The sequence below is a fragment of the Eulemur rufifrons genome, chromosome 30 (genome assembly GCF_041146395.1).
Source record: "Eulemur rufifrons isolate Redbay chromosome 30, OSU_ERuf_1, whole genome shotgun sequence".
Taxonomy (NCBI): Eukaryota; Metazoa; Chordata; class Mammalia; order Primates; family Lemuridae; genus Eulemur; species Eulemur rufifrons.
In genome coordinates, this window is record NC_091012.1 from 138093420 (window position 1) to 138120549 (window position 27130).

The 27130-nt window shown below is 49.8% G+C and overlaps 1 protein-coding gene across 5 annotated transcripts in view; it reads right to left on the minus strand.

Moving 5' to 3' along the window:
- The window catches only part of TBL1X (transducin beta like 1 X-linked), a 211927-nt gene that overhangs the window by 153528 nt on the left and 31269 nt on the right, over nucleotides 1-27130 (minus strand). For 3 of the 5 annotated variants that reach the window (XM_069464270.1, XM_069464266.1, XM_069464271.1), the window contains exon 2: nucleotides 2111-2188. The exons of the other annotated variants lie outside the window; for them this stretch is intronic. The gene's annotated coding sequence lies outside the window, so the exon portion shown is untranslated. The remainder of the gene's footprint in view (nucleotides 1-2110; nucleotides 2189-27130) is intronic. 5 annotated transcript variants of the gene reach the window in all.

Below are 27130 nucleotides of genomic sequence, written 5' to 3' on the forward strand. Positions count from 1 at the left end.
GTGTAGACAGGCTCACAAGCGAAGAGGAAAGACCCTCTGGGCTGTGGACACGTGACACCCTCCCCAACAGCAAAAAGTACAAAAACCAATGTCACCCAGGAAACTGATAGGGAAGGCAGAGCCGGAACCTCCCACCCACCCTTCGCTACAAGAGAAGCTTCGAGCCAGAGAGAGGGGAGCCGTCTTACAAGCCAGGAAGTGTGAGGCTAATCAGGTCGCAAACAGCACCGAGATATCCGAGTACGCACAGTCCTAAGTTTCAGCAGAGGCGGGGAGGCCAGGCACGTCCTGATAGTTCAACGGATCTGTCTCAGTTTCCTTAGTTTAAGGACAGTGGACAAAAAATTTTTGTTTTATTAAATTTGTCTTTGGTAAACTGCCATTCACGGTCAGCGCCTTTGGAGAAATCCCTGTCACCATCCGATTGCTCCCAGTGAGAAGAGGGGCGTGCAAGCACATGGCCGGGGGGTCCCAGGGAAAAGCGATTGAGCAACTTAAACCAGGCTGCAGTGATTAAAACAGAGAGCAGCATGATCACGACTAAGACCCGGGACTTGGAAGAAGGCTGGGGGAGGGGAATTCAGACAGATTAAATCTAATCTCCAGGCCCCATAATCACTGTTTTTAAATTATTAACCAAACGTCCAGACAGCAGACACAGCGCAGATGTCCCGGCAGTGAACACTTCGCCGACTCCTTGAGCTGCCTTCCCCACCAGGCACGCACGCTGATGACCCTGACTCGGACGCACTCTGGCCACCTCAAAAGGTCTCACCTTAGGTCTGGTCACAGTCGTAGAGAATTACATTATTTCCTAAGCCTTCGACTCTGAAATTCTCCTTTCAGACCTCACCTTCCCACCATGCCACCCCCTTCTCCCTCGAGTGACCTGAAAACCCAGGTCGGGCTCTCACCAAAGCCCATAGTCCCGGACCAGCACCTCGCTGCCGGCCTTCCCTGCCTTCCCACCCAACTGCGTCCCCAGGGACCTCAGGCCTAGGGTTGCCTGTTCCATGCGGTAGCTATGTAAACTCACATTCATTAGAAGTAACTACACACCAAGGCCCACAGCAGCACTACTCACAACAGCCCAAAGGTGACAGCAAGTTACGCATCCTTGGACAGAGGACTGGATAAACAAAGTGTGGTCCATCCACAAGTCATCTTTGAAAAGGAAGGAAAGGCCGAGCGATGCATGCTACAACACAGATAAGCCTTGAGGACGCTGTGCCACGTGAAGGCAGCCAGTCACAAAAGGACAAACGCTGTATGATCCCACTTACGTGAGGTCTCTAGAGTAGTCAAAATCGCAGAGACAGACAGGATAGTGGAAGCCAGGGGCTGGGCGCAGCGGAAAATGGGACAGTTTCTATTTGGGATGATGAAAAAGTTCTGGAGATGGATGGTGGTGACGGCTGCACAGTGTCATGAATGTATTTGATGCCACTGAACTAACTGTACACTCAAAAATGGTGAAGATGGTAAATTTTATGTTACGTGTATTTTGCCACAATAAAAAAAAATTGGCGGGGGGGGGGGGAACCTACTTAATTCTTCAATATGCCCAAACAAGGATGCCAGGACATGTTCACTAACACACGTAGACTACTCAGGACCATAAGTGCCTCACGGGGAAGGATCCCTGCAGAGGCCCACGCCGCCCCCGGCTCTGTGCTCGGCTCAGAGTAAGCGCTCAGTAGATACTGGCCGCACCCACCAAGTTCCCCGTGACTGCGTGAGAAGTCTTTGGGGACCTGTAGGAATCAGTGCACTGACCTTACGGTAACTGCTTCAAGACTGAAAGAGAAGGTTTGGTCACTTACAACCTCAAAACCTTTCTAGGAATATTCAAAATAAAAGAAAGTCCTCAGTAAAGAGATACTGTACTTCAGTTTCTTATCCTGCCACTGGAAGACAAATTAAAGCCACTGCCCTGATCCAATAGAGGAAAACAACTTTCCTCTATCATAAAAATTCAATTAGCAGTCTTTGACCTCCAGGTCACTACACTCTGTGGCCGCGTTCCCTTTCTGGTGAGGTGACAGGCACGAAGTAGGGGGGAGGTGGCCCACGTTGGGAGTAACATGTATCCCGGCCTCGTTAGAATTACCTCTGCTTCCAGATCACTAAGTCAGACAGGCTGCTGGTGGACACTCGGATACCATGGAAATTATTTCGTAATCGTTACCTGCGCACAACAAACAGAAGTTACGTAACTTTGCAGGGCATTGCCAATAAGACACTAATACCATGCAATAAAAGCGCTCAGTTCACTCACAATTCAATAGCTTTACATAATGGCCCCATAATAACTACCGCAATACTGTAGCTCATAAGATACTTAAAAAAACATAAAGGATGTGTACTTAGTTATCACAGGACAGAGACTGCCTGCTACTGCTCACTTCCAGTGGCAGAGGTCATTAAAAGCACAGCTCGACTGTGTGTTTTCAGTATGACAATCCCTGTGCTAAAGCCCACATTAGCTGGTTCAGGCTGATGGATTTCAAATCAGAATGCTGTAAAGCTGCAGTCCCCAACGTTTTTGGCACTAGGGACTGTTTCATGGAAGACAATTTTTCCAGAGACGGGGGTTGCGGGGAGGTGGCGGGTGGTTTGGGATGATTCAAGCGCATTACATTTATTATGCAGTCAAACCTCTCTGCTAATGATAATCTGTATTTGTAGCCACTCCCCAGCGCTAGCATCACTGCCTCAGCTCCACCTCAGCTCATCAGGCATTAGATTCTCATAAAGAGCATCTCTCAAATGTGCAGTTTACAGTAGGGTTCTCGCTTCTATGAAAATCTAATGCCACCGCTGACCTGACAGGAGGCGGAGCTTATGCGGTGATGCAAGTGATGGGGAGCGGCTGTAAATACAGATGAAGCTTCCCTCTCCCAACGCTCACCACCTGCTGTGTGGCCCAGTTCCTGTACTGGTCCACAGCCCAGAGGTTGGGGACCGCAGGTGTGAAGCGTGAATCTCATGTAAAGGATGACTCATTCGAAAATGCCTGGGGAATACATGATGTGACCTCAAACCCTCATTTCCCTCCCCCTCGCCCCCTAGTTTCACCAGTCCTTGCCACCAATACTATCGATTCCTCGTTTGTTAAATGTGACTCGAATTATACCACTTTGAGTGTTATATGCCCACTCATCCCACTTAAAAATCTCACTCTATCCGTTCTTTACAGAGTCATCCAGTGGAGAGGTACTCCTAGATACTAAACTTCAAAGGTGAGGATGTTTACACTCAAACGAGAAAAATATGAAAGACACTGTCCCTTTAGTATTTTTTTTTTTTTTTGAGACAGAGTCTTGCTTTGTTGCCCGGGCTAGAGTGAGTGCCGTGGCGTCAGCCTAGCTCATAGCAACCTCAAACTCCTGGGCTTAAGCGATCCTACTGCCTCAGCCTCCCGAGTAGCTGGGTCTACAAGCATGCACCACCATGCCCAGCTAATTTTTTTCTATATATATATTTTAGTTGGCCAGATAATTTATTTCTATTTTTAGGAGAGATGGGGTCTCGCTCTTGCTCAGGCTGGTCTGACCTCCTGACCTCAAGCGATCCACCCGCCTCGGCCTCCCAGAGTGCTAGGATTATAGGCGTGAGCCACCGCGCCCAGCCCCTTTAGTATTAATTTTGACAAGATATCAAAGCCAGGTTCTATCATTTGGGCATACTTAAAGAGTACATGGTTGTTTTCACAAAGCCACAACTATTTCTCCCACTGCGTCTTCATGAGCCTGTGCTGAGTCCACACAAGGAAGGCTGTGTGTTTGCTTACATACCCAGAGACCTGCGTTATCAGGTGTGCGCAGGAGACGGAATTCAGATTTGTTTCCAGTTAAAATTCTGGATGCAAAGTGCACATCGCCCTGCGCATTCCCAAGCCCAACTGCAAGCTACACACATTCCACCTCCTTCCCTGTCAACAGACCTACATTGGTGTGGGATGACTTCATTTCCTAACAGAGGACTAGAAGGTTCCTCCCCATCTCCCCAACAATAACATCACATGCACGGCACGCAAAGCAAAGCCCTTCCACATACAGCGGTCATCATGCTCGATACAGACAATCGAAGGTTTCGGAGCTTCTTTTTAGGGGGAAAAGGGGGTCTGAACTCAAGCGGGATGGTTTCTGGAAGCCTGGGTCTACATCCACACCAAGCTGTGGGAAGACAGCAGCTCATGTGTCTGGCCTCTTAAAGGAAAGTATCTCTTCTGTGAAGGGTTTTCACTCAGGAGGAAACCAAACCTTCCCGGCACTTGCAGGGTTTTTCTGGATTATTTCCCTGACATCAGACCACTTCTCCGAACTGGAGCATTTCTGTTTATGGAATTTTATCGAGACACAGTTACGGGCTGGAAGAAACATTTTGAAAAGTTGGGGAGGGAAGAGAGGGAAGAAGGAAGAGAATGTGTGATTATGATTACAAAGCAGAGAAACTGCACCAAAGGGTGCAGAAAGGAAGCACACGTTCGTGTCTTCAATACGCAGCTACGCTAAGGAGTCACACTCTTTTGTGGGAGAATGTCCTGATGCCATTGTCTACCTTTTTCCCTCATGGTTTTTATTTATAATGGCTTTACTGAGATATAATTCACATACCATGAAATTTGCCCTTTCAAAGAGGACAATTCAGTGTTTTTTAGTACACGCAGAGTTGTCAACCACTAATTCCAGAACATTTTTATCACTTCAAAAAGAAACCCTATCCCCATCAGCAGGCACTCCGATTCCCCATCCTCCAGCCCCGGGCAGCCATGACTCTGGTTTCTTTCTCTAAGGACTTGCATGCTCTAGGTACTCCACATGTTATAGAAGGAATCGTGTCCCCCCCCCCCCAACTCATATGTTGAAGCCTTAACCCCTAGTCCCTCAGAGTGCGGCTGTCTTTGGAGAGAGAGTCTTTAAAGAAGTGGGTAAAAGAAGTCACTGGGGTGGGCCCTAATGCAATAAGATTAGAATCTTTATAAGAAGAGGAGATGAGGACCCAGACACACACACAGGGACGACGAAGGGAGAAGACAGCATCTACACGCCAAGGAGAGAGGCTTCACGGGGAACCAGCCTGCTGACACCTTGATCGTGGACTTCCAGCCTGCAGACTGTGAGACAACACACTTCTGCCGTGGAAGCTGCCCAGCCTGTGGTGCTCTGCTACGGCACCCTGAGCCGACTCACGCACGCTCTGCCTGCTCTGCTGGGCCCGGGGAAGGCGCAGGAATGCTGACCAAAACGACTCTCTCCAGTTCCTGGACAGGACAAGCAGAAGGTGCATGCTCTTGTCCCTTCACCCTGGCCCTGGTTCCCTTATTACATTTTTTTGAAAATGTGTTTGGATATAATTCCTCTAGGGTTTAATTCTTCACCCATGACATTAAGATCTAGCATTGTAACTTACTCCCTCTCATTCCTCCCTTACTGAGCAACTAATGCTCCGATGCCCCTGGGGAGGGGGGAGACCGAGAAATCAGTTAACTGGCATAAAATAAACACGGCCTAAGCTCACTGGGGAGGGGCTCCCTGCGCAGGTGTGGACAGGCATCCACACACAGCCAGCACCCACACAAGGCTCCTGAGAACAAGAACTGCAGGTGCTTCCAGGGACTCGGTCACCTTAGACTCACTCTTACCCGCATATGTACGAGGAAGCCGCTTCAAGAGTCTTCTAGCAAGGCCAGATGTACTCTTCTTAAATAAGTGGGCATACTTATGAAAGTCTTAAAGAACCAGGTAACAGCTTTGCTCGCCAGAAATGAGAGATTATTAACATTTAATCAACCAAAAAATATTTATCAGCTATTGGGAAAAAAACAGTAACAACTCTCTCTCTCTCTCTCTCTCTCTCTCTCTCTCGGTTCTTATGAGTTCAAAAAAGTATCCAGAAATAAAGAAAAATTTAAATTGCTCTGAAACATTCAAAGTCCACCATGTCATGAATAAAAGGAACTCTCCCTCCCCTTTTCTCTCCCTCCCTTCGCCCTCTGTCTGGTGCATTTACTGATCAGGTTTCTTAATTTTGCCTGGGGGGGGGAGGTGCTGGGGATTGGAGCACACCCAGAACCCATCCCTGTCCTCCCCTTGCCAATACTTCCCACCTCTGCACCAAAGGTCCTGACCCCCAGGGAGCCTTTCCTGACACTGCCTCTCCCCTGCAGGGGGTGCAAGGGCTGTGGGCTCTGAGCCAGTCTAGAAGGATCAGGAGTCAGCAGGAAAGAAGGGACCTTGTCCTAGGCGCAGGGCTTACAGCCCTGGCTATACAGTAGCATCACCCACAGAGCTTTTTAAAATCCTGATAAAAATTAGCCGGGCCTGGTGGCATCTGTAGTCCCAGCTACTCAGGAGACTGAGGCAGGAGGATGCTTGAGTCCAGGAGTTTGAGGCTGCAGTGAACTGTGCTTGCATCACTGCACTCTAGCCCAGGTGACAGAGCGAGACCCTGTCTCTAAAAAAAAAAAAAAAAAATTAAAAATAATTTTTAAAAGTACTAATAAAAAGAAATCCAAGCCAGGACACAAGGTCCTCAAATATTCATCACTAAAGGTTTGCAGGCAGCGTAAGGGGTGCTGGAAGGCAGGGGTCAAGAGCAGGAACAGAAGGAGGCCAAGGTTCGACTTGCGGCCCAGACAGCTGCCCCTCTGTTCTCTGTGGGCCGGCCTGGCGCACCTGTGCTTCAAACGTGTGGTGCCTCATGAAGCTCCTGGCCTGCTGCAGGGCATGATAAACATTAACACCTTTGAAACCGGGAGATGCGCAGCATCCCAGACAAATTAAACTCGACTCTCTGAAGGTGGGAATCAAAACATCTGTAAAGTTCCCAGGAGTCCAGAAGAGCAGCCCGGTAGAGCGGCACCCCCAGGTAGGAGGAGCAGTGTCCTCTGCAAAGGCCCGAGAGACAGAAGGTGCAGGACGGTCAGGATCCGAGGGCTGAAGTCCCAGCAGGGCAGAGATGGGCACGGAGCGGGAGCGCACAGAGTGGGTAACTCTGTGAGTGTCCAAAGGTTTCTGACCTTGGCCTTCACAACGCCCTTGTTCAGTCCCTGCCACTATGATGCCCAAATTTAGAACAGCAAGTGCAGCTGTGGCAGGAGATAGGAGGGGAGGAAAAAGGGTTTTAGGTGAGCTGAGCCCAATGGACGCCCCAGGGGGGACGTTCTGGGGCAGCAGGTGACAAGGCTCCAGCACCCAGCAGAGTGACCGGCATCCTGAGAGCTGACACATCACCCCCAGAGGGCCGGGCAGGCCTGAAGGACATGGACACCTGCCATGGGCATCTAGGCAGAGCTGCTGAGCAGGGCACAGGGAAGAGTATGGGCAGAGGCACGGCCTCGCCGGGACCCTGAGCTCTGCTTAAGCGGAGAGCCCTGCACCTCCCCACCCCCCCCCACCCCCCGCTGGGGATGACCTGCCCACTGACGCAGGGCTGTACAAGCAGCACAGATTAGACGCTTTTGCAGTGGCGTCCTCACATATGAGACCTGGTCCATTTGCGGGGGGTAACTATTTCCAATTGAACACACCTAAAAATATAACGGGGGAGGGAAGAATTAAGGTCAATACGTAAAATATGCCATTTTAAAATATATGTATTTTAGGAAAAAAAAATCCAGAAACATCTTCCTCCCATTATATTTCAAGATTTAACAGGTTGACTTCAACACAGATGAATGACCATTTGTGACAGAAAAATAATTCCTTAAATTTGAGAGGCCAAGGGAATTTTCTCATCTCACATTGAAAGAAAAATATAAATATTTTTGAGGAAGTACAAAGGAAAGGAGAAACATGCAGTACTTTTTAAAATAAGCACCTTTTTACAGTTTAAGGCCACAGATAGTTTAAGAACATAAAAATGTGTGATGTGGTCTGTTCATTAAAGTGTAAGTGCCAGTATAAATTGAATTTTAAACTATCATTTACCCAGACAATGACTTCAAATTTAATAACTAAATTTGCTTTAATCGCTTTTAAATGGTGCTGGCAAAATTTGACAAAGCTCTTCATTGCTGGCGATTTATTGGAAGCAGGCACACTGGAATACAGTAAGGGGAAAAATCAAATCATCATAATACAACAAAGTTTTCTGCACTTGGTGTCCTCCACAATGTCAAGCAGACCCAGAAGCTACCGACTTCAACAAAAGCAAAGGAGACAGATGAGAGGAAAGACCCCCCGCGTGACATTAAACTAACACTTGGCTTATAAATGCTCGTTCACTTTGGAAGATGTCCACAGTGAAAAGGAATCTTCTCCTGTTTGGCTTTAAAATTGCCTTTTTAAATCTTCTAAGACTAAAGGAATTCATAAATGCTTTCCCCACATTCAAGAGGTTTTCCATTCTTTTGCGGGTTTTGTTTATGCCTCGATGCCGCCTGTCCCTAGACATTAACCCATGCCTCTGTGCTTTGAGAAGGGACAGCATGTGGAACGGAAGTTTCCTAAAAGTTTCACCCTAAATCTCATGACCCCCTACGTCCACCTTATTGTTACTCGGACACAAGGTGTCTGGCTACTGAAGGCAGTTCAGCCCTCGAAACCACAGTCTCCATCCGACGGTGCCGTGGACAGTGTGGCACACGCGTGACAGCCGCCCAGGCTGCCGTCCTGCACCCTCCACTCGCCGTGGTCTGACAGTATCAGGCGCGATGTCGGGGACCCCTCCCTGGACAAGCCCGGAACCTAGTACTCCAGGCAAACTCGAAGGTAAGGCCATCACCCACCAGGCAATGGACTACTTTTGACTTCTGGATCCAAGAAAACTGTCACCACCGCAACGATCAGAGTGACAAGAGAGCCAGAGAGTAAACATCCGATTTTTCAGGCTATGCAGTCTCTGCTGCCACAACCCAACTCTGCCCTCGTCACGCCAAAGTGGCCACAGAGGACACAGAAACAAATGGGCCTGGATGTGTCCCGGTAACACGAGAGATGCATATATGAGCCACGGAAGTACTTCTGGAGGACACGGAGCATCACCAAAATCCGACCCTGGGCATGACCTTGGTGATTTAACTTTAACAGCTTCAATTACTCAAACTTGAAATCATTTTCCAAGAAACAAACAAATCAGAAGACAAATCAAACAACAAAAATCAGAAGACTTTTCCACTGAATATTTTTCAGCGCTGGTTTCCGAGGAACGGCCAGCAACATACGGGATTTTACGCGGTCCCGTGGATGCTGCAGTGGGCAGCCAAGGTCCCCTTTCAGGGCTTCCCTTCCCCCGCAAATGCCAGGAACTGCCTTCCCCCAAAGTCATGCCCTACTGAATGGTCCATGCGGGGGCTCAGAAGGCCTGGCCCCCCTGACTGGAATCAGGCCCAGCCCAGCCCCAGAGCACCCTGGGGTCGGCTGGGGCTCTGTGACCCCATCACAGCCCAGCCTTCCTGATCCCCAAAGCTGCAGCTCCCACCCTGCCCCAGGAACTTCCTGCACACCAACCCCTCTAGCCTGCTTCCCGGGAAACCCCACCAGCCGCAGCAGGCTCTTCCTTCCGGGCCCAGAGTGGGAACTAGACATGGGGGAAGAAGGAAGGAAGGAGCAGGTCCCACTCTGGGTTCTCCCTCTCAGTCTGACAGCAGTCAGACACACCTCCCCTCACTCAGGATGCCAGCGCCTTACAGTTTATTCTGCGTTGAGTGTTCCAACTCCTCACTCTTCAAATGGGAAATGGGACTTCACGTGTTCCTTAGATCTCCTTCTGTTATGACAATTCCTGGGAAATGACAAGGAGCTAAAAATGATTTTATCTAAAGTCAAAGAAAATCTGCGTTTGCAACACTTATTTAGTGGTCTACCCATACAGTGGACTATGGTTCAGTCTTCAAGAGGAAGGAAATGCTGACACAGGCTACAACGTGGATGAAGCTCGAGGACACCACACTCAGGGACGGAGGCCAGACACAGAGGGGGACGCTGCAGGAGCCCATTTGTGCGAGGTGCCTTAAAGGAGTCAAACCCACAGGCAGAGAAAGTAGCACGGTGGGTGCCAGCGGCTAGGGCCCGGGGGGGGGGGGGGGGGGGATTTTAAGGGGACAGAGTTTCAGTTCAGGATGACGAAAAAGTTCCAGGGTTATGGATGGCTGTGATGGTTGCAGAACAGTGTGAATACGGGATCAGAGCATCTCAGTGCTGGTCCATAAATAAAGTTTTATTGGAACACAACCATACCCCTTCATTTCCATGCTGTCAACCGCTATGACACCCAGACACCATGGGGCTCGACAAAACAAATATATTTATCATCTGGCCCTTGACATAAAAAAGGTTTGCTGGCCCCTGACAAAACTAAAACAAAATATCCAATAACTTTTTAAATGCACATTTAGGGTCAGTGATAAATATAGCCTATAGGGATTATGGTGAATTGCTTTTAAAAAAAAAAGTCACACTGCAATTAATGCAACAGAGCACTGAACAGTAATTTCCCTCTGTGCAGCAAACGTGTCTGTTAGCCTTTTCGCTGAATAATCCACCTTGAACACTATTAAAAATAAACTGCTGTGACAGAAGTGGAGATGGCGGCTTGTCCCAGGGTGCTGTGCTGCTGCAGCCAAGGCCATTCCTCAGACACCGGCCCCTCTGCAAGTGCCAGCAGGGGGAAGGGAAGCGTGCGGCTGGGGACGGACGGGACCCTCTACCCCTGTATCCCCTCGCCCACTCCTGGCCCTGGTCAACCCCAGCAACCTCCACGCCACGGCTTCCTAAAGGGTGGCAGGGCGGCCCCCAGGACACAGGACTCCCTGCCTTCCAAATCTGCTTCCCTGGGTCTGTTGACTCCAGGAGGGCAGAAAACTCCTCTCCGGGCCTTACTAACTCTGAGCACGGGCTTGCACAGACAGGGCCACCAGCAAGTACCTACTGAATAAATAACCAGTGCATCCAACGAACCAGGGCACGGATGGAGCAAGCCAGGAATCCCACGGAAATGGAGCAAAATTTCCTTCCAGAACCCGCCCAGCAACAAATGCAGCATCGCCTTTGAGCAAGGACAGCGAGCCGCAAGTACATCAGGAAATGAGGAAAGACTGCTCTGGGAAATAAAGCGCTCCAAGCACAGGAGATACTGAGAACACAGCTGTACCCTCAACAGGACACAGGCCAGCGGTGGGGGAGCTACGGCCCAAGGGCCACGGCCAGCCACAGCCTGCTTCATACAGCCAAGAGCCAAGAATGGGTTTTACGTCTTTTTAAGTGGTTGGGGGTGGGGAGAATTGAAAGAGGAATAATCTTTCACAAGACATGAAAATTCTAAGAAATTCACATTTCAGTGGCCATAATGGGAGCCAGACACACGAGTTAGTTTACATAACGCGTGGGCCGCCTTCGCACCGCGGGGAAGGGGGTGCGGTGAGCAGAAGTGAGCAGTGGCAAGGACTGGCCCTCAACACCTAAAACACAAACCGTCTGGCCCTTTAAAGAAAATGCTCACCAGGTATTCCTGGAATCCCATGGAATCCGTGGGATACCCTGTCCTGGATGAGACCACAGGCCTTGGAACCGTTAAGTGACATCCTGGCATAAGCTCTGCCTCCCAGGGACCCTAGGCAGGTCCCATAGCTTCCACTTCTACGAAAATAAAAAAGACCATACCAGAGTCATTGTCATTTCTCTCACCTTAATACTGTGATTCACTCTGAAATCTACCTTACTTGGAGAGGATTCGAGAACAGAATGGGGGAAAATGTAGGCTTAATCTACAAAAGCTTACGTACAGTGTGTTCTCCTCGTTTAGTGACAAGCAAATTGTGTTTGCTTATTTTGAATGCATCTCCGCCTCCAGGCCCAAAGTGAGTAAGGAAGAGTTTCATACAGGAAGTTCAGGGAGCCAGACTGCACGGAGTCCGGAGTCCGCTGGGTACTACAGAGACACTGTGTTCCCGCGTTCTCTCTCTCTCTCTTCCATTCTCTCTCGCACATTCTCCCTCTCTCTTTCTCTCTCTCATGCACACCCCTTCATTTTGAGCTGTGTGTGCGGGTGCACCCATTAGTCTTATTTCTGACACAGGACTAGAAGGAAAATTGGGCAGGAAAGTCCCCACATACGCGAACATCAGTAGATGCTTAAGCATTCAACCCTCTTAGGCTAAAAAAAGAAAAACCAAATCTAAGCTATCTCACACTTCCAACAGCTATCGGGGATTGTTTTAACACAAAATCTCTTTGGGAAAAATTATTTTATCTATGCAAACAAATCGGGAAATCTACAGAGAGCGGTGTGCGTGTCCAAAGACTTGATTTACATAAGGATTTAAACGCTGGCCAAATTGGTATTGTTTTATGTGTCACATATACTTAAACAGCAACTTGCACATTTACATTACAGCTGAAGTGAGTTATTTTCTCCTGCTCACCATCAGTTCTCCAACAGCACAGAATCAAAGGCGAAACAACACCCGGGAGACTATACGATCACTCCATTCAAATCTGGATAATTTCTTTGTAAAAAGCAAACCTCTGTAATGTAAATCTCGGCATAAACGTCTCCTTATTAAGCAATGACAGACCATTTGGATACTCCAGGGAAGGCCTAATAATATCTTAACGGGAGCGTAAGTGGCTCATAGTGCTCCCCGCAGGAATTGCTGTCACGAGTTCGAGTTATGCTTTCACTCCTCCTGCTGAGAAATTTGTCCAAATACCTAGCAATGTCGAAAAAGAAAAAGACATACATTTTAATTCAGCCATTAGGTAAAATACTTTAAATATTCAAAACAAGTAAAGTGAGGCTCTGACCTCGAGCCTTACAGGAATGTAGAAAGAGGCCAATGCAGCTGCCCTCCAAGACTGGAGTACAAATGCCAACGAGGGACCCGAGGTGTTCTGGGTTTCGAGGGAGGAAAGTGGAATTTCCCACAAAAGAGGGAAACCAAGAACCCCAATAAATCCCAACGTCCTGTCTGCAAGTGATCCCCCTCTCTCCAGCTCCTGGGCCACCCTCTGGTCCTAGGAATCATCCCGCTGGAATATTCCAGTGGGCTCTAGCAGTCAACCCATTTCCCCTGCTGACACCCTCCCAGTCATTCTGCACCGAGCGGCCAGGGCCACCTCCACGAGCACTGCCCAGTACCCCATGGCACGAGCCACTCTCCCCACGGAACTTCTGGGAATGGGCCCCGGTCCATCTCTCTCTGCCTCTGCTCCTCTTCCCACTTCCGGGCCTTTGCTCACGCTCTGCCAGGGCACTCCCTCCCCACCCGCTCACCCCTCCGGCCCCATCTTAAGTGTCCGCGCCTCAGTGACTGATTAAGATGCTCTTCCCAGAGACCGTCAAGCTGCCTGGATTTCCCAGCAAGACTCTGCACCACTGTAGCCCAATACCGTGTGTGTGAACACACTTGCTACTCCTTCCCCCTGCTGGGGGTGCGCACCCGCTGGGGCAACGCATCACTCTGTCCTGCTCATGCTGTATCACGAGTACCAGAGCCGAGCTGATCACACTGTGCCGATCAAACATCTGCTGCATGAACGAATGAAGGGGAGGAGCCGCTGACCACGCGAGCATTTTCCGAGGGTGAGATTTCAGCTGAAGGTAAAGGAGAAGGAGGAAGCTCCATGCGTAGTGGGGGAAAGTCAGTCTTCCAGCTTGGCCAGGGGGTACATGCAGGCCCATGTTCTCAAACTCAGATGGGGGGAGATCGCAGCAGTTTTATTTTCACTAACTGTTCACCGAATTCCATCCCAAACCTAGGCAAACTCCCTCATGAATTAGCAGCCCCCTGAGATTTTCAGCAATAGAAATCACAGACCTTTTCATATCATCCTACAGAGGTTTCAGGTACTTTAAAATGTCTCCGACATGCATCACTACTTGGAAATAATGGTAGCAGTTAAGACACTGTGTGCCACTGAAAACGTTTAAAAAGCACACTTGAAAGAACTGAAAGCAGGATGTCGAAGGGGTGTTTGTGTACTCAGTTTCATAGCAGCATTATTCGTAACAGTCAAAAGGTGGAAGCAACCCGAGTGTCCATCAACGGAGGAGTGGATAAACAGAATGTGACCTAGCCATACAACGGAGTATTATTCAGCCTCAGAAAGGGAAGAAATTATGGCCCATGCTACAACATGCATGAACCTGAGGACATTACGCTGAATGAAATAAGCCCGTCACAAAAGGACAAATACTGTAGGATTCCACTTATATGAGGTCCCTGGAGTCGTCAAATCCATAGACACAGAAAGTAGAAAGCTGGTTGCCGGGGCCCAGCAGAAGGGGAATGGGAAAATGAGTTTTTAATAAGTACAGAGTTTAAGATTTGCGAGATAAAAGGAGTTCTGGAGATGGCGCAACAGTGTGAATGTACTTAATGTCACTGAATTGCACACTTCAAGATGGTTAAAAATGGTTAAAACAATAAATCGTGGCTAAGTGTGGTGGCTCACACCTGTAATCCTAGCACTCTGGGAGGCCAAGGCGGGAGGATCACTTGAGCTAATGAGTTTGAGACCAGCCTGAGCAAAAGAGAGACCCCGTCTCTACTAAAAATAGAAAGAAATTAGCTGGACAACCAAAAATAGAAACAAAAAATTAGCCGGACATTGAGGCAAGCGTCTGTAGTCCCAGCTACTCGGGAAGCTGAGGCAGGAGGATGGCTTGAGCTCAGGAGTTTGAGGTTGCTGTGAGCTAGGCTGACGCCACGGCACTCTAGGCCTGGGCGACAGAGTGAGACTCTCTCTAAATAAATAAATAAATAAATTCTATGTTATATTTACTTTACCATAATAAAAAAAGGAAAAAGGGGAAAAGCACATGTTACTATTCAACAAATAAATCTTTTTATATTTTGGTGACAGTACTTTCAATTGCTTCCTTTGTGATTCTATTTTTAACACATTTTAAAACAGGACTGTAAGGCCTCTGGGGCTTTGCTAGAGGACTGAAGGGAGTCCACGCCCACGTCTGCGCGCGCGCGCGCGCGCGCGCGCGCGCACACACACACACACACACACACACACACGAAGAGGAAGGGCGTGGATCAGAGACAAGGGGGCAAATGAAGAAGCCTGACCCTTCCGAGCCTCGACGCGAGGGGTCTGAGGTTACTGTCGCAGGACGGGGACTCACTGATGTTCCTGCCCCCACACCGGCTGCGGAAGAGTCCCTTGGGTGGAAAGATGAAGGGGGCACTGAATGAGGAAAGGCTGGTGGCCACCGTGCATGGGTGACACAGCTCTGCATGGGCGACGTGGCCCAGTGTGGGTGCTGCCCTGTGTGGGTGAAAGCAGGGGGTGGAACCTTTCTCTAAGGATGACGAAGGGGAGAAAACCGGAAACAGGGCAATAAGCCACCGGATCAAGACAAGGTTTGGGTTTTCTTTTTCTACATAATGTTTTGTGTTTTTTGTGCTAAAGGCAAGTAAAGAGTCTGTGAAGAGTGAACAGAAGAGAGAGGTGAGAGATTTTTCTGCCCTTACGAAACCTACTGTTTTTACTAAATCCCAAACCACGTGAATTCTTGCTGAGCTCAGAGTAAAACCCACGTCCTCAGCATGCTCAGAAAACCTTGCTCACAGATGGAAACTTTTAGAGCATCTTTTCCTTTCTCAAGGCAAAATGCCAACAGAGCTGATGGGGAGCTTGATAAGAGCCACTACTCAAAGGTGGGAGCCTGAGAAAGTGAATTCAACCGAGGAGGGAAGGAGGAGGCATTTCTGCTAGGGAAGTTGGGGCACCTCACCCTAAACCCGATGAGCTCAACTTCAACTTCCCACTGCTTCCCACGAGAGACGGCCTTCCCGGATCAATTAACAAAGACTGATCCAGCAGCTGCAGGTCCCAATCATTTCCTTCCAGGCTTAGTACAGGAGCAAGAAGAAAAATCACACCATCCTAAACCTCCTGCGGTTTACAGTCTTTAGAGAAGTAGAAGCAGATGGAATCCAGCTCTCCAGGCTCTGGGGCTGGGAGACATGAGTGCTCTGTCCCGGCGCAGAGAGAGCTCTTCCCCGGCCGTGGTCAGCCTTCCCCAAGCCACACACCTGCAGGCTTCACTGCCAGAATCACCCTGCTCACATCGCCTGCAAGCCCTCATCTTTCCCTCTCACCAGGAGCCCAGACAATCTCAGGGGCTAACCTGCCCTGGCCAGTACACCAGCCTCCAACCACATGGAGCTGTGCAAACTTGTACTAAAATGCAGTGAAATTAAAAATTCCGTTCCTCTGCTGAACAAGCCACAACGCAAGTACTTCACTGCCAGATGTGGCTCCCAGACTATGCAGTGCAGCGACAGCGTACTCACAGTGGTGGAAAGTTCCACTGGGCTGTGCCGAGTCACACCATCTTCATGCAGGCCTTCCTCAGTCCACCTGCTTTATGCCCCAGTCCACTGGTTTTTTAAAGGTTTGGGATATTGGGGTTTTTTGGTGGTGGTGGTATTTTTTTTTTTTTTTTTGTAGGTCAATCTATAGTTGGCCCTTCAACAACACGGATTTGAACTATGTGGGGCCACTTATACATGATTTTTTCCAATAAATACAGTCGGCCCTCCATACTGGCAAGTTCTGTATTCACAACCAAATCGGATGGGAAACACAGTGTTTTCCAAGGGATGCGAAACCTATGTGTACAGAGGACCAACTTTCCATATCCACGGACTGTGCGGGGCAGACCGCAGGGCTGGAGTGTGCGTGAATGTTGGCATCCCCACTCAGTCCTGGGGCCAATGCCCCGAGGATACCAAGAGACGACTGTACTGAGTTTGGATAAGCTCTTAAACAGCAGGCCTGGCCTGAATGGTCTACAGCTCCGGCATGAGGGCTGCGCCCCCTGTGAGCACTGGCGGTGACAGGGAGGAGGGAAGTCAGTCCTGGCCACCAGCCGCCCCACCCGCAAGCACCCTTCCTCCACTCCCCAAGCATGACCTGAAAGCCCCCGTTGTCTCCCACACCAGCTGGTCGCACAACCTCCAGCTTTCTTTGAGTCAGCACTCCCTTCTCCTTAGAAAACCAAGACCTTTGCAACAGGACATCTCTTGGCAAAACTTTAAACGGAATCATCTTCCTTCTGCTTCCAGAGAGTCTTCCCGTTTGCCACTTTCCGTCACTGCTGCACGTTTTCCCGCAAAACAGTCCTCCTGCAAAAAATGCCCCCCCGCCCCCATCCTTTATTTTATCTCGCAAACCTCTTTTACCCAACCGCAAGTCTCCCCTACTCAAACACCCTTCCCTACCAGTCTCCCCTCACCTGCAAGACCGGCCCTCTCCAAGGAGAAGTGTGCACCCACCACCCCGACTTTCACTCATCAGCCCACTGACTCCTTCCTCAGCCCGCTGCGGACACACTGCCCTACTCCAAAAACCAACGTGCACTCCCAAAAGTCATCGAGGGCCTCTATGTGCCAACCCCTAGCTCTGCAGCTCCGGTAAGGCTACATTCCCCTCCGGCTCTCTTGCCACTCTCCGGTCCCTCTTCAGGATCTCTTAGGGACACATCCCTTTAAGGCTCCCTTCCCAGGGGACTTCTGCTCCCCCGACCTCCCTGGCCTCTGGCCCCAGGCCACCTCATCACTCTCCACCATTTCAAATTCCTACCTCCGGAGCTGCCTGGCCCTTTCGCACCTCTGCTATCAGATGTGCTGTCCAACTAGCCCACAGTCCCTCTGGGGCTCAGAGGTTGGCTCTACTTATCCTGGAACGGCAAGAGCTCAAGAAAAAGCTGCTGAAGCCAGCCCAGTGGTTCTCGATGAAGTGTGATCTGTCTCACTCGGGTCTTCCGCACGCGTGTTCCAGATTGTGTCCCATAAAAGGAAGGTGTGGAGAGAGATTATTTAGGGAAGCAGTTACGGAGACCAGTAACGGAGACCAGGCACGGAGACCAGGCACGGGCAGAGTGGCTGGACGGTGAAGGGAGATTAGAGTAACCGGTCCCAGCCACGCCCCAGCAGCCAGCACACTCTCTGAAGAACACCGAGTTCCTGCGAGCTCTGCTCCCACCAAGAAATACTCCAGGCCAGGAGATCAAAGGGCCGGGCGCCCATCTCTCGCCCGGTTATTTTTAGCTCTTGTCAAAGCAGGGCAGCAGAAAGGAGAGATTTCCCACTCTACAATTGTTCTGGCAGCTTTTAAAGTAGGTTAGCACGAAAAATTATCTGGGCTGTCACTGTGGCTTTTGAATACTCAATAATTTTTATCCCTGTTCCTTCTCTTCCCAGCCCCCCCCCTTGCACTCCCCCACCAGAAGTGTGTGGGAGGCCGGCTAGATGCTTCGCAAAGGAGGAAAAAAATGGAAACGGAAGAAATGCAAGGGAAGGAAGCCCCTTACCGAAGACACCATGGCTGACGTATAAAGACACCTCGTCTCCCTACTACGCACATCAGAATGGAAACAGGTGGAAAGAAGAAATCTGGAAATGAGATAGTCTCTGAACTACAATGGGACACAAGGCCAAGTCTTCATGTGTTTCTCCCTCGGAAATGTTCTTCTCCTGGAAACATTGCTGGTAGAAACACAGCGAGCCTGGAAAAGGCCTTTTAAAGCCCACAAGATAACTGAACTGCAAAATGACCATGAAAATACAGCAGCAGTACACCACACGGAGGCAAGCACACGGCGTGGCACTGTGCGTCTCAACCACGGATAATGCCATGTCTGGGGGGACGCGTGCTCTGCGCACCACAGACAAGGCAGAATGAGGGCACCTCCCTCACGTGTGGGCTCCCCAGTCTAGGCGCAAGGACAGACAACCCTCAAAACAATGAATGCGGAGCAGGAAAAGGGCCACCACCTTAGCACGTACGTCCTACTGGCACCGCACAGAGCGCACCGGGATGCGGCTGACCGGGAAACTGCCCATGCAGGGCCCAGCTCCACCGCTCCCCACCCGCCCCCGCCTCAGGCCTCCACACGCGCCAGCCCGTGCACCTGGCTGCACCCCCGGTCTCCAATATGGGGGGGTCTTCCGAGGCTCTCTGAAGCCGACACCAGTTCACAAACTGTGGCCTTTGTCACCAACAATCCCAGCTTCTGGGTGACTGAGGGAGGATGCAGAAAAGGGAGGCAATGAGCGAAGGCTGAGCCTCCTCTCTCCTCTCTCCAGGCACGGAGGCAGCCCACACCACCCTCGTTTTGTGTACCAGCCCTCGGGCTCCGCCCTCTGGTCCCAGCTCCCGTCTCACAAGGCCAACGACGATCCCGTCCAATTCTGAGGTATAGATAACTGATAAGGTTTAACGTATTACCTCTCCCAGGACTACCTGCACCTTAACTGGGACAAGACTGCACATCAAATAAATGAGTCTCTAATTGTGAAGTACCAGGCTTCAGCGAGCGCAGCGCGATGGGAATAGGTGGAAATGAAGATGTGATCAGGAGAGGGGAAAGCCCCGGTGGCGGTGGCGCACCACGGAGGCGGGACGCGCACCATGGAGGCAGGACGCGCCTTGCAGCAGGCACGACGGCAGGCTCGCTCTGCGGAGGCCCAGAGAGCAGTGCTTGGGCTTCGGTAGGCGGGTGGTCTCTGCGCCAACGGCTGCAACACCCTCTGGAGCAAGAAAGCAGCCATGGACGCCGCAGCCAGGAAGGATACGGCCAAGAATGATAGACCAGCTGCGTCCCAGTAAAACTTTACCTGAATTTCACAGCATTTTCACATGTCAACATAGTATTATTCTTTTTTTGACCCTTTAAAATTATAAAACCATCTTCAGCTCGAGGGCTGTACAAAAACAGGCAGTGGGGCCAACGTGGTGCCTGCCTTCAAGGAAGCCTGTCTCACGCTGTGATAGAGAGATACTTTTGCAATCGGAAGGACACTATCACTTCTTCAGGGTCCCTCTGTACATGTCCCTGGGCTTCTACCCACGTGAAGGTCAGCCCGTAGACTCCCCAGGGTGCTGTCCTAAGACTGAACATGCCGTGAACTAGAAAAGAAAACCCTTCTGGGCTTTGGAGAAGCACCAGGATGCCACGAAAGCACACAGGCTTTAAGGTCACACTGGCCCACTGCCCCGCTGTTCAGCCAGCTCTCAGCTCCGCAGCTCGGAGCGCGGGACCTGGTACCAGTCACTGCCCTGGCCGCAGTGTCCCCACCTGTAAAATGGGTAGAGTCTCTTTCTAGTGATCCACTGTGCCAGCTCAGAAGGAACTGTAGAAAGCATCTAGGGCACTGCGCTGCAGAGAGCAGATTGCTGGAAAAGGTACCAGCTACAATGCCAATTATTTCTGTCTTTACCTCCCCTTGAGGCTGTTACATTCCTGCCCATGCCTCCAAGGTCAGGTTCCGTGTTAGTCCAGGGATCCGACCGTGGCACGGAGAGTGCCCCAGCTGCACCAGCTGCAGGAGCAGAGGATGAAGGCAGGGCGAGCCGCTCGGTCTCCACGCAGAGCACACAGATGCTGCTGCGCCCTCCAGGCAGGTCCGACGCTCAAATGTAGGGGGACTGGTTCAACGGGGGCGGTCTTCCAACTGGCCTCTGGGTCTCCTCTCCCGCCGTATCCGACTGTCTTGACCCTGTCTTTACCCACCCTGGGGACTCCTGCACAGCATGTTCCTTCTGCTGTCCCTTTTGACTGTGTGGTACTTACAGCTTATCACAAAGATGCCTTAGGAGCCCCGCACCACGTGGTAGCAGAACAGCACAAGACAGCTGTTTAGACAACATGTCTCAGGACACCAAACCCTGATGGTTTTTAACCTGATGTGCAATTTCAGTGATTCCTTTCTTATGTGAACTAAGCACCGGGCCAATTCTACAAAGCTCACGGCGAAACTGCCGAGTTATTAGGAAATACGAAATGACCTCCTTCATGTCACAAGCTTTTTCAAAAAACACTTTTGACCAAAAGTATGCTTTTCATGTCACTAAGTCATGCTTTGTGAGTGGAGAAGTCGTTCAGGTTACTTAACACCACGGGCTGTCCACCATCTCCCAGCAAGAGCCACTGGAGAGCGGCACAAAGTCCACTATCCATTTGCGCCGCGTGCGTGCTTGTGTGCAGAGCAGACTTCCCTTGCATCCTCCCTTGGCGACCCGTAAGGAAGTCACCTTTGTCAGTCCCATCAGCGACGACAATCATAAAGGGTGACTAGAGGTACCAAATTTCCCCCAGTCCCGAACAGTCAGACTGATGCTTGACAGGTGACAGGTGAGCCGGTGTTCAGCCTTTTCCCCAGTTGGCCCCTGAGAAAGGGCTCCCTCCTAGTCTGCTCCCTTCTTCCAAAGGCCTGGAGCACATTCAGCTCTGTCACTTCTTTGTCTCTTGCTTCCTGTCTTTTGTTTTGTTTCACTTGGGAGAAGGAAGAGGGTGAAAGGGGAGGGAGAGAAAAGGGAAAACCACCTCCTGCGGACATCAACCGCAGCTTCCTCAACCGCAGCTTCGCAGCTCATGGTGGACGCCTGGTTCCTAACTGTGGCAACGTGGAGGTGGAAGGCAGAGGCACACTTTCTGAGCTGGCTAATACAAAACTGCCATGTCCACACTGAAAGTGACACAGTGTCTGTGCACAGGAACGCACTGTGACCTCGCTAGATCACGGGAGGTGTTTTAGGGGCATACACAAAAAGAGTGGCCCTGAGCCCTTTTGTAGACAGGTTTACTGAGATATAAACCACAGAGTGTACAAATCACCCACGTGAACCGGACACTGCAGTGGCTTTCCGTACATTCACAGAGTTGTGCAACCACCATCAGCGCAGTCAACCTCAGGACGTTTTCATTAACCCTGTACCCTTTTCTAGTGGCCGCTACCCCTCATCTCCCCAAGCCCCCAGTTCCAGGCAACCACTAATCTGTTAATGCTTTCTGTCTCTACAGATCGAGCAAACGCTTTCTTATTTAGCTCAAAGGTTCCATACATGTTTGACAAGTTCCCTGGCATCAATGACGTTCACAAACAACCTCCCAGTCTCATCGCATCTCCCTTGTGCGAGCCAGTAATTGAGCCTGGCTTAGGTTTCTAGAAGTCACGAAGGCTTCTGCAATTTCACTCCACACCTCACTCACAAGAGCTTCTCCATTCCCAGACCAAAAGCAACTGTGCTGAATTCTCAACCAGCATGTGTCCAGAATCCTGGATGGGCGCTTGGTCTCCTCCCCTCACACCCAGAGTTACAAAATTCTGGGGTGTGAACCGCTTGCAGCTTGTAGTCTCATGGTCTGCACGGCCAGAGGTGGCAAAGAAAAATCATTCTGCCACATTCTGTGCTGAGGGGGACTCGTGCATACACAAGGGGAGTTTACATCCTGACTCTCCCAGTGAGGCAGCTACCTAGCACACAGGCCCAGAGGCCAGGCAGACCCGAAGAAGGCAAAGGGAGATGCCAAAGGGAGGGCTATACAGGGTTAATTAAGACCAAACACAATATGACCATCACTTACGGGAAAGAAAAGTTATTTCATCTATTTACAAAATAAGTTATATCTGAACTTATTTAAGTAAGTGAATCAAGGGCAAATGATTTCAGATTGCTCTAAGTTGGTTTCTCTTCGTCCTCTCTGTCAATCTGCCTGGAGCTTAGAGGGGAAATGGTTTGTCTTATTTCAGCACCCAAAACAAAAGGTGCACGCCCCAGGCACGCAGCGGCAGCACACACCTCCAGCTCTAACCCTCAACAACACTTTCTGCCTTCCCGGTTGCTGTGACCTGCCCCCGCCCCTACCTGGGCCTCCAAGAAAGTCAAGGTGCTCCTGCCAGGCGGTCAGCCCTACCTCACTGTGTAATCTCCTGCACAATTTACGTTCACATTTTGAAAGAGAAGGTATTACTGACACTGATCTTTAAAATGCAATTCACAAACGAGTCCATGCAAAAACAGGTGAGATCTGAGTAAGGCCTATGGGCTCGGTACCTGGGCCACACCAACGTCATTTTTCTCCTCTATGATCCTGTAGGGTTCTACCATCCGGGGACAGCAGAGGACGCCGGGGGATGGGCACATGGGACCTGCAAGCACTACTTTTGCAAGTGAGTGTGAGTCTATAATTAATAAAAATAAGTCATTCAAACAAAACAAGAAACTAAATAAAGTTTTTAAAATCTAACACAATTTCTCTTACTGGGGCACGCTTCTAGCACTTTGGAGAACTAAGAATGACACACCCAAGGGACATACATGAACCCTACAAAGGTCTTCCCAGTCAATAAAAACTAATTGCAACAAACACAGGCTACGAACCAGGAAAAATGTCTTCCTGTAACAAGCAAGGAAATAAAGGTCTTATACTGCATTAAGATTTAACACCCTGCAAATCTGAAAAATGCCACAGTGGTGCATGGGGTTTTTCGGGTTTTGTTTTTGGGTTTTGTTTTTTTTTTTTTCTTTTTCACTTTCTTACCTGGCCTCTGGTCTTCCCACACACAGTAAGCAGAATGAACTACACAGTGGCAAAACCACAACACTGCTGACACTGTGGGACCAGCAGGAGTGGCCCCAGGCACGGCAGGACGGTGGGCGACATCTCTGGCTTCTACTCACTAGATGCCAGCATCACCCCTGCCCTGTTGTGACAAGCCAAAATGTCTCTAGACATTCTAAATGTCCCCTGGGCACAAAATTAACCCCAGCTGAGAACCACTAGTCCAGGGGACAAACACCTCTTGAATCAAACAGGCAAAAATAACAGGAGCCTAAAATGTACTGGATACCTCCTATATGCCAGGCAGCCGTCCATGTGGTTCACAAGTGGATTAATTCAGATAACCCCCCAAAGTGCCGACGGGTAGGTGCTCCTAGGGACGTGCACTTTCCCAAAGAGGTAGGTGCCTCAGGCAGAAAGAGGTTAACCTGCCCCAGCTGCAGAGCGGGTCCAAACCTTCCGCTGCCCACTAGAGCTCCCAACCTCGTGGGGGGAATGTCCGCTTGATTTCATGTGTCAGCGGAGCTGAAGGCCAAGGAAAACTCAGGCAACAATCTGGGTCGACTTAATATGATTTGCTACCTTGTCCAGTCGAACAAAACCCAAAGGGTTGACTCCTTTTAAGTTAAAAAAAAACCAAAAAAAAAAACACCAGCAAAGTAGGGTCAACTGTCACCTTAGGAACTAATAAGGGATCTTCCCGCATATGTGCACGCTTTGCTTCCTCGCGTGTGCTGCTGACACTCTGGGGACCTCTTCCAAGCGCCTTCATTTGTACCCAAACCACAGGGTCCCAGGACTAGCTTCTCAAACGGGCCACAGAGTCGCACGAGGTCCCAGGAGCATGTGAACAGACACTCAGCTCGAGGGAAAAGTGAAGGCCACGCAAGTTTTTTCAAATAAAAGGGGCTAAGTCACTTTAATAGAAATTCCAAAATGAAAGAAAAGGCCACCTTCTCCTGGAAGGAGGGCAGGGGAGGATGGGCGCAGGGGAGGACCAGGCAACTGGGTTTCAAAAGACTTTTAAAACTTGTAGCCAAAGTAAGTAGAGAAAGCCTGAACGTCCGCAAGACCAATCAACAAGAGGAACCCTGAAGTATCTATTAAAAAGATGTAAGAAGATGGCAGCCACCAAGTAGTTAAACTCGGGGCACTACACGTCAGTAAACCTGAAAGCCACATTGGCCAGGAGTAAAGCCAATGTAGGTGCCACCCGCGCAGACGGCCGTGTGCATTTCAAACTTCCTCCTCACGTCTACAGTGAAGGCATGCACACCCCGCAACAGTTTGCTGCCACTTTTAAAAAGGACCCACCTTTGAGCACATCCACCATTTCACTGTCACCGAGATAAATTTCAATAATTAGACCACCCGCCCTTGCTCTCTTCCCAGTGTCTATTTCCCCTCAAAAGCATCCATCAGTTTTGACCTTTCAAGTCGTCTTCGTTACTAAACTCACAACAAAACATCCAGCACCGATGTCATTTTGAAACAGTGACATGGCAAACGCTTTCTCTACACAATGCACTGAGAGAGCCCAGAAGCACCAACTGTGCCCAGGAGCTGGAAACGGATTAAAATGTCAGCAAAAGGATCAGAAATAAAAAGAATTTAACCTAAATTGGAAGACAAATGCCAGCCCATCCTCTGAGAGTAGCATTTTTTTAAAGCTTTTATTTGGAACCATAGAATACTGGGGTTCTAATCTTCCCCCACAGAAGGTAAGGTTATCCTTCTGCTAATCCCTAATTATGTGTGGCTCACATGGTCACACGCCTTCCACTTCGAGTCATGGGGAGAGGTGATGTTGCAGGAGCCAGTCCGAGGAGAGAACAATCCAACCCACCGCCAGGCAAGCCAATGCCTGAAACCCACCCTGGACGGGAGACGGTCAGTCTCCCGCCTGCCCATGGATCAGACTTGTAGAGAGAGGAGTGAAAGACCATGTTGTCACCATCCTGACCACGCTTGGGTTTTACAGTTTTTGTTCGCTTTAACTCAAAGCAGCACCGACTGAGCACTGATGAATTGCCGTGGACCTGTGATGGCTGGGATCTCAGCTCTCGAATCCAATGGTTGCCACTTTTTCCTGTAAAGGGTCAGAGCATGGATGGATGGATGGATGGATGGAACCGGCAAGTTCAAAATCTGCAGAGCACACCAGCAGGCTCGAGACCCAGGGGTGCGTGGGCATGACGGTCTTGAGCCCGAAGACAGTCTGCTGGCAGAACTCCCTCTTCTTCGGGGGTCCTCGGTCTTTTTCTTAAGGCCTTCCACTGACTGGCTGAGGCCCACCCGCATTTGTAGGTCATGTGCTTTACTCAAGCCTACGGATGTGTTAATCTCATCCAAAAAATACCTTCACAGTAACACCCCAGAGTGTCTGCCCAAACACCCGGGTGCCGTGGCCTAGCCAGGCTGACACATAAAATGAGCCATCACAGCAGCACAGACAACCCTAAATGAACAGACATGGCTGCGTGCCAATAAAACTTTATTTGCCAAAACAGGCTGTGGGCTGAATCTGGACGTGGCCCCACGGGCTGTAGTTTGCTGATCCCTGTTGCCATCCATCTTCAGACAGATGCCACATTCGTCTTTCTGAAGCACCTGTTCAAAGGCTTTTAATGGCTCCCAGGACCTAAAGAAAAAGCCCCCTGCAGCCCACCACACTTCCTAGCTTTGTCCGTGTCCAAGGCCTTCCACAAACAGGCTCTGCACTCACTGCAATCAAAATCCCACTCACCCCAGGATCCGGTTTCTCCACTCCTGTCAAATCCATCTACCCTACAGCCGGGCTGTCTCGACGCTGGTACTCACTGAGGACATCAGGGCTGGGTAACTTGGGGGCAGGGGATTTCCCGTGCAGCGTGGGGTGCTGAGCAGCATTCCTGCCTCTACCCACTCAGTGCCCAGAGCAGCCCCCCGTCACTGTGACAACCAAAAACTCCAGATGTTGCCAAAAGTAGAACAGGAGAATTTTAGGGTATGTAAATTATGCCTCAATTATAGCTAGAGGGAATGCTGTCAGGTCCGGGACCTTTACTTGCTGACCCAGACTGTGGGTCTAACTCTCTAGAAGGCAACTCACGGCACCCATGGTATCAACAGAACACATGTTATGGTAGGGACAGCTCTTTCTAGCACTCCACAAACACAGCAATACAGTGAGCACGGCCTCCCAGCACGCAGGCCAGCTCTCATTATCCAGGAAATGCTCACCTGTAACAGCAACGGCAAAAACTCATCCAGTGGAAGTGATTTTATGCGTACAAATGATGCCGTCTGGGGTCCCACCCAACCTGTCTGCCTGATCTCATCCGGGGATCCTTTTAGGTGATCTTCCAGAAATCCTGATTCTCTCAAAAAAGCTTTTTTTTTGTTTTGTTTTGTTTTGGCCAAACTTTTTATTTAGTATTCTGCAGTTGTTTAACACACACTTAAATGGTCTTACTGGGGGAGGGAAAAGGGGAGGTTCTTGCAAATTCCCAAGGAAATGTCAGAAAGGCAAAATATTGCCAACATTATCCATTTGTTTTGGGTTTACTGGGTGAATAGTACTTTCCTTACATAGGCATTTGATCTCAGGTTTTTCATACTGAAAACATTGAGATTTCAGTTTGAAGACACCCTGAAATCCTACAAGTAGCATACCCAACCACCCTCTAATAGCTAGCCTGTTTATATAGGCAGATTGATTCATCTCTCCATTTTAGATGGCTAGATGTTTGTGGAAGATCTTAGAACTGCTTGCCTCATTTACTGGGAAAAATCAGATAGAAGTGGCCTTTAGGGACACTTTTAACTTGGAAAATTACAA